This window comes from Monomorium pharaonis, chromosome 7 (genome assembly GCF_013373865.1).
Source record: "Monomorium pharaonis isolate MP-MQ-018 chromosome 7, ASM1337386v2, whole genome shotgun sequence".
NCBI classification, from domain to species: Eukaryota; Metazoa; Arthropoda; class Insecta; order Hymenoptera; family Formicidae; genus Monomorium; species Monomorium pharaonis.
The window spans coordinates 16,792,834-16,807,351 of record NC_050473.1 but is presented as its reverse complement, the minus strand read 5'-3'; the positions used below and the strand labels follow the sequence as shown (position 1 = coordinate 16,807,351).

At 37.5% G+C, this 14,518-nt stretch overlaps 1 protein-coding gene across 10 annotated transcripts in view; it reads left to right on the top strand.

Moving 5' to 3' along the window:
- Nucleotides 1-14,518, top strand: part of LOC105837413 — a 228,301-nt gene that overhangs the window by 204,777 nt on the left and 9,006 nt on the right. The gene's annotated exons all lie outside the window — the stretch shown is intronic.

The window sequence follows — 14,518 nt, the reverse complement described above, 5'->3', positions numbered from 1 at the left end:
TTATTTATATATTTTCCAGTAATATATTTTGCCAAATTAATACAATTTCGACTAATGATCTAAGAGGAATTTTATATAAAAATACATATCTGATTTTAATTTTTATGATAGCTGAAAATATTTTGAATATATTTTTACAGTAGTTAAAATATCCTTGTAATAAATATGAAAACACGAGAGAAATGCAAATAATCTAAACTATAATATAATTTAAAAAAGGATGTCTCCTAAACATTTTGATTACAATCACAACATATACTATATTATATACAATTGAATAGAAAAATTGAATTGCCTTTTATTTCATCTGTCTTGTACTTTATAAACAACGTATAGCTTATTTAATTTATTACGATCTCTTAAAGGCGCTTTTGGTCAGAGGTATGCTTGAACTTCGTAAAAGACGAGTTCTTCTCTCTTGTAGTCCGCATCCAAATAAGTATCTCGCGGAATCTATAAAGGGATGCAGGAGGAATCGCTCTCATCGGGAAACTGCAATATCGTTTCGATACGAAGTTCTCTAGTTAGATTCACGAGTCAATATTGTTTCCATTTCGTTAAGCTTTGAGACGTCGGGAAGAGCCGGGCGAATGAAGAGAGAAACGGAAGAAAGAGATAGATAAATAGATAGAGAAAGAGAGAGAGAGAGAGAGAGAGAGAGAGAGAGAGAGACAACACGGTTCAGAATTTACAGGGAGAGGTCGGTTCCGCGGTATGCGTCCGGAATCTGCAAGACTGCACCCTCAAGGGGTGTACCCTCGAGCTTTCGAAGAAGTTATCGAACGCTTCGAGAGATCGACGGAAGAAATCGATGAGGGCGGCCTTTGGTCTGCCAGCGGTAACTTCGTATCCCGTAGCAAAAGGGAATCGACTGTGGAACTCTGCGGTTTTCCGTCGAGCGTCCGATCTGTCTGCTCTCTCGAGCCCGGAAATTGCCGGGTAAAACATTTTTGTAGCTTTTAACCAGGTAAACTAACTTTTTTAAACTTCACTGTCGTGAGATCAAAGTGGCGTAAGCATGTCATGACCGCGAAATCTCGGGGAACTTCTTGAGTTTACGTTTAAACGTCTCTCGCACGTATATACCGCGTAATTCCGAACATTTGCCGTGAAATGTAGTTTGTAAGCTACAATTTACGACCAATTAAATATTAATTTTATTTTTTATAATTCATTACGCACACATACAAAGTATACATCTAGGAAAAAATATGATATTAAAGTCAGAAAACAAAATATCATAAAATAATTTAAATGCGAATTTACAATCTTTTTTCCGTCTAGTGAAATTTTGTTCTACATTTTCCTCTTACATTTTATAAATTGAGAATGTATTTAAAATTGTTGAATTTTATGTGGAAAAATCGATAGACATGTATTCCTGTTTCCTAACAACCGAAGGAAACTCTGCCTAAATATAATTCGAGGAAAAACATTTTTCCCGGTGGATGAAGGATTAAACTTGGTGGAACTTAGTAACATTTATTCGCGCGGAGGACCTTGCGGAACAGTGCATATTTATCACTATTTATTTACCCAGCGAATATTGTTTCCAAGCCGCGAGCACCTGGCCTCAATTAAAGACTTTCAAAGTACATGCTAACGAGCGCGGCCGCTTCCATTCGTCGTGCGGCACGACCAACCCCTACGTGCGTTTAATCGCCCGACGTTTAATCACATTCATAACGGCGAAATTCTGAGGCGCGCTTTTCGTAGACCGGCTGAGGGCGCTGAAAATTGCGATGGAATCCCTTTTAAATGTTAATTTGAAATATATTTTGTTATTCGTACGCCAAACGCGCGAACGATTTGTGAAATAAATTTCCGTTGCAATCCTTTTTATCACGATGTCGAATGTTAATTAGTTTTTTAACGAGATAAAAAGTTGCTTGTATTAAGAGAATGCGAAGGTCTATTAATGTCATGGAAACTTTCTTAAATTATATGTAACATCAAAAATGTTGAGCTTTTTTCTTGATTTTTACTAAAGAGATTGTTGTGGTTATTTTATTCTCTTATTTTTGATGATGTGAATCGAATTTGAACACGAGCCACTTTGCACCCGGAATTGTGCATACGATAGCCTTTTTAGTCGCCTGCTATTTGCCCTTATCCATCCCTTGCTCGCGTTTTCCTCCGGAATTGCCACCGGCGAGCCATTATCTCGTCAAGATACGAGTGGCGAGGCGACAGAAGACGGTCTTGCCTGCAAACGACTTGAAATTAGGGGAGGAACGATGGAACGGGGAAGAAGGGCGAAAGAAACGAGGAACGCGGTCGCGAATAATCCCAACAGTCGCACACCTTGCGAGCGGATAATTAATTATCGACGATTCCGGCTCGCGCTAGGAGAAGCGTGGTTTAAGGATGGCGCGGGGGGGGGGTGGCTTGCGCGCGAGCGAAGGGTGCCCTCCGGGATGGCTCGAGTATTGTTTAGACGCTCACTAATTACGGAACAGTCAGACCCGGGAACTCGACCCGCCGGGCGGATGCGAGACGGCACTTGGAGATACCTTCAATTTATTTTGCTCTTACGCGGCCCGCACCCCATTGTCTTGGCTCGTTTATTAACGGCGACGCCACTTCGCGGTCTGTTCGCGAGGATGGATCTTTAAGAGCGTGTTTTTCACCACGGGACGCGGGACTTGAAAAGGCATTCGCGCGCCTGCTTCCGCCCTGCGGTTCCAGACACGAACAGCTTATAAGCTTTAGTTACCTTTAGATTTAGCGCTTTCGCGAATTTCTAGTTTGAATGTTGACTTAAAGATTTTAAATATGTACTTTATTTGTCGAGCTCGATATTTTGATTTTCATTCGAGATTTCCCGGTAATTGAATTATTTCAGAGATAAATGTATTCCTTCGGAATAACCGTACTTTTTGTAATAGCGGGAAAAGAAGCTGTGGCTCATATCGACATACATACGCGGGATTTATTCTAAAGATCTCCCCTTCGAGGGGTGACGCGAGATATGGACACTCTCCGCCTACGGAGAGATTATTCAAATCCGGGCAATCCTCCCACGGGATTCTTTTTCGAGTCTTCCCGGAAATCTTCGTGATAGCTTATTATTCTGCCAATAGAGCTGTGATTTTTTTTCGGGTTCAATAACGGTGGACTCGTCGAAAATGATCTAATTTCTTATTGACACGCGATTTTTGCAAAATTGCCAGTTAAATCATAAGTTTCGCGCCTCTTCGAGACGGACATGTATCACGCTTCAGAAACGTCCCTACTTGTTTTTCTGACAAAGAATTTGTATGTTTTTATAAATTAAACTTTTGAGTCAATTAATAACACTCTAATTGCTGAAATTAAATCAAGAGATTAAGAGATTTGTAAACTAGTCGCTCTTGAATTAAATATAAAAATTCTTTATTGTCCACGGAAATGCAAATAAACTTTATCTTTTCAGAATATTAATTAGAGATTTAATTACCGAAATGTTTTATGTCTATGTTGAATATTAAAATCTCCGTATTTATCGAAAAGTTACGGCTTCGGGATTAAAGTCTTGACGTACACAGGCTATTTAAATGCAGGCAGCGTTACACGTGCAACTTTTTGTCCTAATTTAACAGTCGCATTTATTCGTTGCAGCTCGTGTTTGCGACCTAATTATTATTACGCGCGACCGATTTATGCGCAGCGCGAGATTTTAATAAGCGCTCCTTCATAATTACGTCGATTCTTACTCCCGCGGATCATCGCCTCCGGGATTAGACGTTATTCAAGTGTGCGCCATTTCATTTTCCGCCGTAAACGTATTGCTCGCATTGTTCGTAGCGCTTCATTAGTTTGCTACTTTGTTCGCGCCGACCTGATTTCTGCCCCTGATTCTTTGCCAGATGGAACGGAAACTTTAACAAGAAAACGTGTCGCGCTTTTTGCCATATTTTTACCTCCTTCGCTGCGACTGACCGTTACGTTTAATCTCAAACTTGGAGAAACCGACGAAGCGAACTTAAAATTACATTGTGATGAGAGGAAGATACGGAATTAATAATACTACGGCAAAAATATCAGAAGTTTTATGCATGTAATCTTTACACAGGAATAACAGTATCAAACATTAGCATTAAATTAAAACTTATATATTTCAATTTTATTTATCATTAACAATCATATAAAATTACATAACAATAAAGATGTTAAAACAAGAATATTTTTTTATGTATAATGTAATTTTTTTTTATACAAACGATTCAAGATATACTGCAACAAAAAAAGGCAAAGTCTTACTTAAATTTTAAATAGAGACTAAGTGTAATAAAATAAATCTTGAAATTAATGGTTAATATGTACATCCACATCGTGAATAATTCTTTGAATAACATGGCAAGTCGCTGCAACGTGCTCTGCAGCGAAAGAGCTCTGCACCTCTTACATTCTTCAATACGTAGACACATTCTTCTCATTCTGTATTTCTTACAGGATGCTTTTAGACTTGTTCAAACTTTAAACGCGCAGGTCTCTCCGGTTGTTAAGATTTACTGCCCTCCTGCGCAGCGAAAGCTTAACGAGCAGCTCGATGTTACTCGCTTCATAATAATTCATAACAACGGTTTACGGTCTAATAGCGTGATGCGAAATTATCAATGAAAGAGAGACGAAATATTAAAAGAGAGCGCAGAGAAAACGAGGCGATAAATTCCTCGGGGGAAGAAGAGAAGAAAAGCAGCCTCCCGCTTTTTACCCCTTCGCCTGCTTGTGCGGGTTCGCTTCTCCCAGATGCAAGACTCGTTCGTGGGTTTCGGCTGCGATCGATGGTGCGCGCGTACATTCTGCTTCCGGCGAGCGTTTTTATTTTACACGCGCGTAAAAATTGTGTATAAAAACAGAAGAGGAGAGCAGCTGACGCGTGATTATCGTAAATCCGAATCGATTCGCCTTTATCTCGAGCTCGGTTTTTCCCTCCGATTTCTAGTCGTCTTAACTTATCTCGTATCTTACACTCTTTTTCCACCTCTCGTCAAACAGGATTTCACTCTTTTCCCTCGGACTTGTTTGCGGATGCGCTCGGTTTACTCTCTTTTTACTGCTGTTCCGAGATCGCGAAGCCATGGGTAGATCGAATTGACGAAGAAACGAGAATAAATATTCGCGCTTTTAATATTCTAGAAATTTAATTTAACAATGCTAATTTATTGCATAATGCAATTTATGTGAGAAAAGAAAAGGAGAAGATTGGGTACGTAAATGGTGAGATGCTAGCAAAGGTGTTGTTGCAATATATTAAAAAATTAAAATGTTAAAAACTGTTATATAATAACGACTGTAAAGGCACGTTTATATTTATATTGCAAGCTCTCCAGGAAATTAAAATTAAATTTTACTAAATTTACGTGAAGATAAAATAAGGTTCGGTGTTTTGATGCTGTCAGACTTTTCATTATCAGTTAATTACTTCTTATTATCAGTATAAAGGTTTTTTTTAATATAATTCAATACGCTTAACTACTGTATTTTTTTATACCTATTTTTTTTCTCGGTTCTCTCTCTCCTTCAAACCTTTTCAAGTTTTTTTTAGAACGACACGTGCTGTTATTTTATACGGGACGTTCATTAATTAACTCGTTAATTACCGCATAATTAAATACCGAAATGGACAACAGAAGGGTTGCTGGAAGCCAAATTAAAGTACCGGAGCGATGAAAAATATAAATTCTCGGTCGAGATAAAAGCGGAAGCGAAATGAAAACGGATGTGAAAACATTCGACGAGTGACGTTCGGAGGCGAGATGGTAAAACGCGACGATGAATGGAGTGTCGAAACGGCAAATGGGATTCAGCAATATCAAAACGACGAACAGCGTATCCATTTCTAAAAACGCCCTCGTCCGCGTGTAAAACATGTATCTATCATATTTTCTTATTTATTTGACACGCGACGGATACGGAACGGATATAAGTCAACTTCGGTACCGATGCTGGATACAGTTCTCGCAAGCTGCAAGCTCTGAAACGTATTTGCGGGAGAAATTGATTTTGAAATATTTAAAATGTTCATATAAGATGTCTCCCTTAACCGGACTTCGATGACGCATCTGGAGAGACGGGGGAAAGCGCGGAAGGGAAAGATTCTGCAGACACGTAGAAAATATGAAAAATTTCGAATTCGCTGCAATCGTTAACGCGGTTAATGTTTCATCGCGAAAAACGATTTTCAGGAAACATCTCTGCGATGAAAAGTAGATCGGAAGCGGAAAGAGACCGGCGATAACGCTCTCTTTTATCACCGTTGATATTCGGCGTGCAGCGTGAATCGAGTCGCAGAAGGAAAATGCGGCATTAGTGGGTTTTTGTTATGAAAAGTCCTTCCTATAGATTACGCATAGATCGGATTGCATACTACAGCAACGGTATAAGTATCATCGATTTCCGATTTTCTCCGCGATTCTCGAACACTACTTCGACTCACGATTCTATTCAATTTATCATACAGGATTACACGGCTGCAAAATGAGCTAGTGCCTCTCAATATGATTGAAAGCATATCTCTGATATGCTTGGAAAATCTGCTAAATTATATATTAGCATATTCTTGTAATACATAAATATATAAATACATATATAAGCATATAATTTCTGATGGTTTATATATATGAAATAATGTATGATAGTTAAATGACATACGTAAGTTTTAATTTGATACCAATGCTTGATAAAGTTTTTTTTTTATATGTAGAAAAAATTCGAGGGATAATGTTTAATGCGATAACGACAAATCGTTACTTTATGCCACATCTTATCGTTTATAAGCTACCTACTACGTTTACTGATCGTTGCTATACTTCGAAATGAAATAAATCGAGCGAGACTACATGAATCCGTAGTGGTTTGAGTGCCCCTAAGTGATTCTTGTCATAAAAATGCGGAATAAAAGGACGATAAAGCACGGCAGTAAATACTACATCATCGAATTAAACGCACACTCATTTTCCCATTATCCGGAATCACTTTGGAGTTGGCCGACTTATTTAAATTTAATACTGATCCACCGGGGATCACTAAATGTCATTAATGTTGAATTGCACATGTCCTAAAAATGCTCGTAAACGAAAAGATTCGTCCGCATTATGTATATATCATAGGACAGAAATTACGCGACAGAAATTAATATAATGAAAAATATATTTATGGTGTTTTTTTTTAATTAATAAAGGAAAACAATACCTGCGTCCGTATATAATCTAATATATTTGTATGGAAAGTGCATATATTATTTTACAAAATGAATATACTTGATGAATAAAATGGTAGTATTAAATACATAATTTCTCTCCATTTTTCCATTATATCATTTTCATTGTTTTAGCATTCTATAATAATTATAAAACATACATTTATACGTGGCTATTGTTAAAACTGCAGATGTTTTAATAACATTTTATTACGTGCGCGAATATTAGCTAATTTAGCGAGGGGGAAAAAAAACCAGAATCGCTACTCGGGCATGTAAAGCGAATTATCATTCGCAAGCACCGCATAAATCTGGTAACGAGGAACGCGATCGGGAGACAGTAAACGGTGAATAAAAGGCCAAGACATTCGCATTGACTTATTTAAATCCAATGTCGACCCGAAAGAGAGAGAGAGAGAGCAGTAAGCGGGGTTGCCGTTCCGCGAGAGCCCCCTCATCTTCGGTCGCTATAAAATACATTTCTGGGACGAGAGACACGAGCTTTTCCCATTCCTCGTTTCCCTCGGCGTGTCGTCAGTAATATTGCTTGCAATAAATTACGCCGTCCTCTCTCACAGCATCCCCGGCCTCTCTCTCTCTTCTGTCCTCGTCGTGGAATCTGCGTCCCAAATATCTCCTTCAGGATAGTCCCGGTACGACCTCCTGGACGACGTATCGCCGAAAATTTTCACGTTAATATCGAGTCAGCTGATCTGCCCGTATCCGCCTTCGGACATTGAGAAATCGCGCGTTGGAATTTTAACTCTTAGACTCACGCACGCTCGTTGCCGAATACCCGAGCCTAATTACATTTTTGTATAATGTCATTATATTTGCGAGGAGCCTTCTTTCAATCTCCATTATATGAGAAATGAAAGAGAAAAGTATCTTCTTGTTTTATAATATAGTGCTTCTTATACATATATTCTGGTATATGAATATTTTAAAGATCTTTAGAAGGAGAATATGAAGACTGGATTGGATTTTATTCTTGAGGTGCATCGCGCGTACGCTGTTCCTTCACACACAACCACTATAAATTATAGATATTTTATTAAAACCCGTATTACTTTATATTTTTGTTTATCTGACATTTATTCTCAACTTTTTATCGCGAAAATCTGTTTTTCAGTGATTTTTCTTTCTTATTTTCATCTACAGCCTTTTGATTATTTCGTCATTACAGGATCTTAAGTACTTTCACACTATCGATTCACCTTCCTCCGAGAGAAATTTACTCACGGGATTCAGAGAAGATATCGCCTTCCGAAATCACCCTTATAAACAACGATTATCCGAGGAAAACGGACGTTATCTCGGGATTAAAAGTCTTTGTCTCGAATCACTGACCGCGCGTATATGTTCACCCCCTATACTTACAATCGCTCACGTACCATATTAAGCGCTCGTTCGCCTTTAACCGCCACACACGACTCATCCTTAAAGCGTATAAGCCGTCCGAGGGTGGGTGGGAATAAAACGCGTGCGGCGCGGCGCATAATACGCGGAATATCGCGGATAAATTGCACAACCGGAAAATCTCCCTGGCCGTTCGCTGATATCACATAAAGGGATGGATTTAATATAACGGGCGAGGGATGCGATTATAAACAATGCCGCCCGCCGAGGCTTTCAGTGACCATCCCCCGTACTAACGTCGCCACTTCTATCGTTATTCTGCGCATCGCAAACGTGCCCGGCACGCGATTATCATCCCAAAGAAGCCGTCAGGAATAGAGTTATGAACCGACCTGGTCCACGGCGAAATCGCCAGGCTCTTTGAGGCGGCAGAGAATATTAAAAACTGAAAAATGTCTGAGCAATATCCAGTCGTAATGTATTCATTTTAATTTTATTAATTTTTCATTTACTTCGCATTTTCTTGCTGAGTTTACAATTTTGTTCTTCAGCTTGTAATTACTTTTTTTTTTACGTTTTGTATATATTTTTACAAGTGCGGATTTTCTTCGGTAGTAAGAAGGATGCTCCTCGTTACGGGATCATCGATTTGTTGGACGGCCGAAAAATAAAAGATACTAAACTGTCGTCCGCACTGCGTTCTTTCCATCTAACGCGCTAAGAGGGTCGAGCTATTATTAATAATAGCTCGACTCTCTTAGCGCGTTAGATGGAAAGAACGCAGTGCGGACGACAGTCTACTCGCGAAATATTGCGCCGAGATTTAATACTTCGTCGCCGTATATTAAGTCGCGATGGCGTGGACAATGCCGGGGGGTCGGCGACCCATGAATACGAGTATCCTGATAAAATTTAACGGGCCAGCTGCACCCGCGCAACGCGGGTCAAAGCAACTCTCTTCCCTAACGCCTTGTCTCTCCCTGTATATCTACGCACACGTATGTACACACAGTTGACACGCGGGGTTTGTGTCTGACGCCGGTCTATAGAAAACGCAAACAAAGAAATTGATTATTTTAGCGCGACGCGATGGGGTACGGGAAAACGACGCAGCCTCCGACAACGGAACCTCCTCGTAATTTATAGCTTTCGCGACAAATTCGTAGCTGTGGCTTTTCTCAGGGAGAATTGAGACCGTCTGGCTGTAATTTAACTAAAAAGAAAACTAAAATGTTTTTAAAAAGTGAGCAGAGAGAACGAAAATGCGTAGTAAAATTCCACTGTTTAATTAGTTTTTCTTATCTTTAATAAGCTTTTAAATTGTGTAGAAATTACAGCATTACAGCATTCAAATTTCATTAGAAAGTTTTTATTAGAAAGAAATCAGTTTTCTACTGAAACGATTTACAATGAAATGCTGCAGCTGAATTATATATTTTATAGAATATATAATGTAGTAAAAGTGTGTTATATAATAATATTATAAAATAATCTATATAAATAAAAATGTAAATGTTTGTTCCTCATATAAGATCTCTATAAGTTTTTCACCGATTGCTTTGAAATTTTGACACAACGTTGCATTCGTAATCGGGAGTATTCTTATGGGGTCTGATTTTGGAAATACCGTGTGTTTCAAAAATGATGGCCATAATTTAAGTGTAAAAAATAGTTTTTCATTAATATTATTGAAATTTTGACACATTGAGGCGGGGAGAGACGGGGAGAGACAGGGAGAGACCGTGAGAGACGAGGAGAGACCGGGAGAGACGAGTAGAGACGGGGAGAGATCGGGAGAGACGGGGTGAGACCGGGAGAGACGGGGTGAGACCGGGAGAGACGGGGAGAGACCGGGAGAGATGGGGAGAGATGGGGAGAGACCGGGAGAGACGGGGAGAGACGGGGAGAGACCGGGAGAGATGGGGAGAGACCGGGAGTGACAGGGAGAGACGTAGAATATTAGATTTATTAAAGACAGATAAATGCTTATTCAAAAATAAAATAAGAAGAGCAACAGTAAAGTAAGGCTCTTGAAAGTTAAACAACGAAAGCAAAGAAAATTTGAAAAAAACGTAGCATAGGAATAGAGAGTCACAGCAACGCGTGGCAGGGCATAGCTAGTACAAAATAAAATGTCTTTTTTATATTTATCTAAAAATAATTTTTGTGCGCAGATCATTATAAAAAAGTAATAATTGAAATAATTGAAAAAAAAAGAAATGTATTAATAAAAAGCAGTAATAGTTAATTGTTATTTGATGAAATAATAATCAAACTTTTATACCGAATTCTTTAAATTGGGGAAATTATATATATATAATATTATATAAATAATACATATCATAGTACCATATAATATATTCTTCATCGATAACAAGAGCAAACTCAGACTGCTCTGAGATTTAATGAATAATCAATGTTATGCAGCTCATTGAAAGAGAGTAACGGAATTCTGCGAGGCTATGAAATAATTTGTATCAAGGAGAAGAGAGAAAGAGGGAGTTATACGGCCTTCGTGCCACGCACCGCAATTAGCGGGAATCAATTTGCGTCGGAAACTATTAAACACTGTTTCCTTCCGTACTAATTTTCCCCGGCATTATTTCGCCGCCCTCGTCAGTCGCGAAGACAACGCCGGCCATTGTGCCGCATAAAATGTCGACGGCGCGAATAACATAAATTACGATGAGATCGATACGATGTCGCTGATAATCAAGCCAACAAGTATACACGCGGAGCGCGCTGTAATTAACGAATGTAATTCTCGGTTTGCAGAAACGATTCCATTTTGCGCGGTGAATTACGTGCGTGAGCGAAACGCGTGTACTCTCATCGCTAATCGAAATCAATTCTCTCATATTTCCAGCTGCTTTTCGAATATTACGAATATTAAATGTCTTTGATAATGAAGATTAAACGTTGAAACATATGGTGGTAAATTAAAATTAAATGAACAATTTTTTTTGATAAATCAAACATTCCTGCTTTTTTTAAAAAAGGTTAAATATTTGTAATGCAATTTTTTGTGAATTCTTTATTCGTTATTATGCGCTTCTATAAAACCTAAATGCGCATAATTGAACAAAACGCAACTTTATTTATGCATTTTTAATGTACAATTTTATGTGAATTGGAGATTCAATAATTTGTTTAAGGGAAGAGTGTTCAACTTATTGAAATGCTTTTTGTTTCCATAATTTTATACGCAATTATTAATGAAAATTACCCAACTTCTCAATCTATACACATCTCGTACAACTCGAATTTGACTAGCTCATTTACGTCATAAGCCGATCGGTGATAAACTCGGCTTTCCATCGAATGATGAACTTTATACGAGATCGGATCGAAACACTGGCGAACGTTCGTATAGATCAATCATAACGTTCCACATTACATCCGAATTTGCGTTCGTTCTCACGGAAAATCTTGCTTATGGTTCAGATAATTAATAGTTTAATTCTTGCCGGAAAAAGTGATATTTCTTCATACATGTTTCGCACACAGTTGATAACGAGGCAAAAATTAGTGAGTCACCTAGAAAGAGTTTAACCAGAGAAAATATTCCGAGAAAGAAATTATAAATGCACAAACTTACGCGTTATACATTCTCTTTATTTTTGTAACTGTTGACTTATAAATTTATTTCTTTTCTTTCTTTCAAACATTTCCCGTGGTTTGTCTCATCTTCTGATCTTTCGCATCCACATTCCCATTCGGGAAACGGAAAAGCTTTCAAGGGAGAAAACAATAAGAAACTTTTTGGGTCGTGTTGCAAAAAACACCGCAGTTTCACGCTCATTCCGTGCTAAATTCCTGTTTTTTCTATGCTGACACTAGTTGTAATTTGCTTTTTTTTTCTTAGAGAGTTTTTATCGTTTGCCGTTAGTTACCGTAAAAAGAAAAATTATGAGATTGATTTTTCGAGTAGGATACTCCTTTTTCTTTTTCTTTCACTTAATAGATTAAGCCGAAATATGTTAATCTTTTAAAAAATTTGTATCAAAGATATTTGTTTACATTATTCCGTGTAAATTAAGATATTATTGATTATTGATATAATTGATTGAATAAAATTAATTTCTTAAATTATTAATTATTTAATAATTAGATAAACTTAATTTTCTTGTCATTTTTTTAAAAGATTAAAAATCGTTTTTCGAATTCAATTATTTTTAAATATTTCTAACAATTCCTTTAAATCTTGATTGAAAGACGAACATCACAAATAACTGTAATTAATTGTAAAAATTAGTATATATTACGAGGGCAATTTTTATTATAAATGTATAGCAAAACACAATATATGCTGAAAACGAATAAGTTTTAATACAAAAAGTCTTTTTTATGAAAAATAATGCATAAAATGTCTCACAAAGTGAATTATTTCATCAGTGACACAAGATCCGTCTATACATATTTTTCAAATGAAATAAATACATTGTGACATATGTACGTTTTATTTATTATTTATTTGGACATTTTCAAATTATTTTGTCAGTATATTTGATCCCAACAAGAGATAAATTATACAAATTTGTTAATAATAAAAAAGATAATAAATATAGTATAAAATTATAAAAATCATCTACATAAATCGTTTATTCTGCTGAGAATATTCTGCTGGGAAGCATATTTTTAAATTTTATTTTACACTTTCCATAAATATCCGAATCTTTAGTTGAGATTCGAGAGCTGAGAGTTCGGGGCTGATGGCTAATAGTCGAGAGTTAAGATATATATAACAGCTAGCAGTTTGAAGTTTGGAGTTGGGAGTTGAGACTCGAGAGTTTACGTACATGCAAGCTCGCAAATATTATTCGATATTATATTTTGATAAATCCTGATGATATTCCGCGTCTCTCTGGCACGATTTTATCATCGAACGTAGATATCCCAATCAGATGCGTTTTCAACGACGAACCTCTCGTTGACGAATCACGCAATCGGATTCACATTCGCCACGAAATAACATCAAACATGACGGTTCACGGATTTCATTCCGAATATTCTCAAAAAACAGATTCGAAGCACGTAGATGTGCGCGCGTGTCTCATCTGCGTTTGATCTCGACGACGTTGGATTCAAGCGCGATTTTTATTCATGCTGTTCTTCATATAACCATGCGCGAATTCCGCGCTGATGAAACCGGACCGGGTTCTCTCTTTTCCTATCTCTCGCGAGCCGAACTGAACCTGGAGAACGCGTTCCCCAGGAAACGACGCTCGTCAACGAGCGCTTGTCAGGAAGCGATAAATATCGACGCTCGTAAATATCACAGTTAGCAACAATAAATCCCACGTTACTTCGAAATTTCTATGCGCAGAGTGAATCCCGAAGGACGCGGTACTTCGGCTCGTATTTCACGTATTCATTAGTGCTGTATTGTAAGTTTGAAGGCTGACATCTGAATATTTCAGAAACGCATAAATCTTTCAGATTATTTTAAATGGCGGAGATACGAGCGCAAATCAAATTGCACACACATTTCAATAAATCATTTCTCAAGTTGTTTTGTGATTTAGTTAGATATTCAAGTACTCCTGTCTACGTGTATATTTATTAAAAATTAAGAGTCTCTCTAAAATTAAATGAATAGAAGAATATATTTCTGATACTTTATCTTAATTCTTGATACGATGTGGCTTTTAGAAAGAAAACTAGAAAGATGATCTGACCGGGTTAATGATAATGCATATCAGTGGCCCAAAGTGATAGCTTGTTGTTACAGATTTCTTGCTCGATTTAGAAACTTTATTGAGCGAGAAAATACACTACACATTGTAAAGTATAATATCGTCTTGGGAGACGTCTTGGGAAGACATACACATATTCTTACACACGGAAATTCAGAGTCCCGTGCATATCACATGATCGAAACTATGGTGGACGAACTATGAAAATATGTACAAGGTATTTCCTAGCTCTTGAGATAGCTAAAGTTTTGACGGTGGGTCTTGAATCAAACATTTCGGA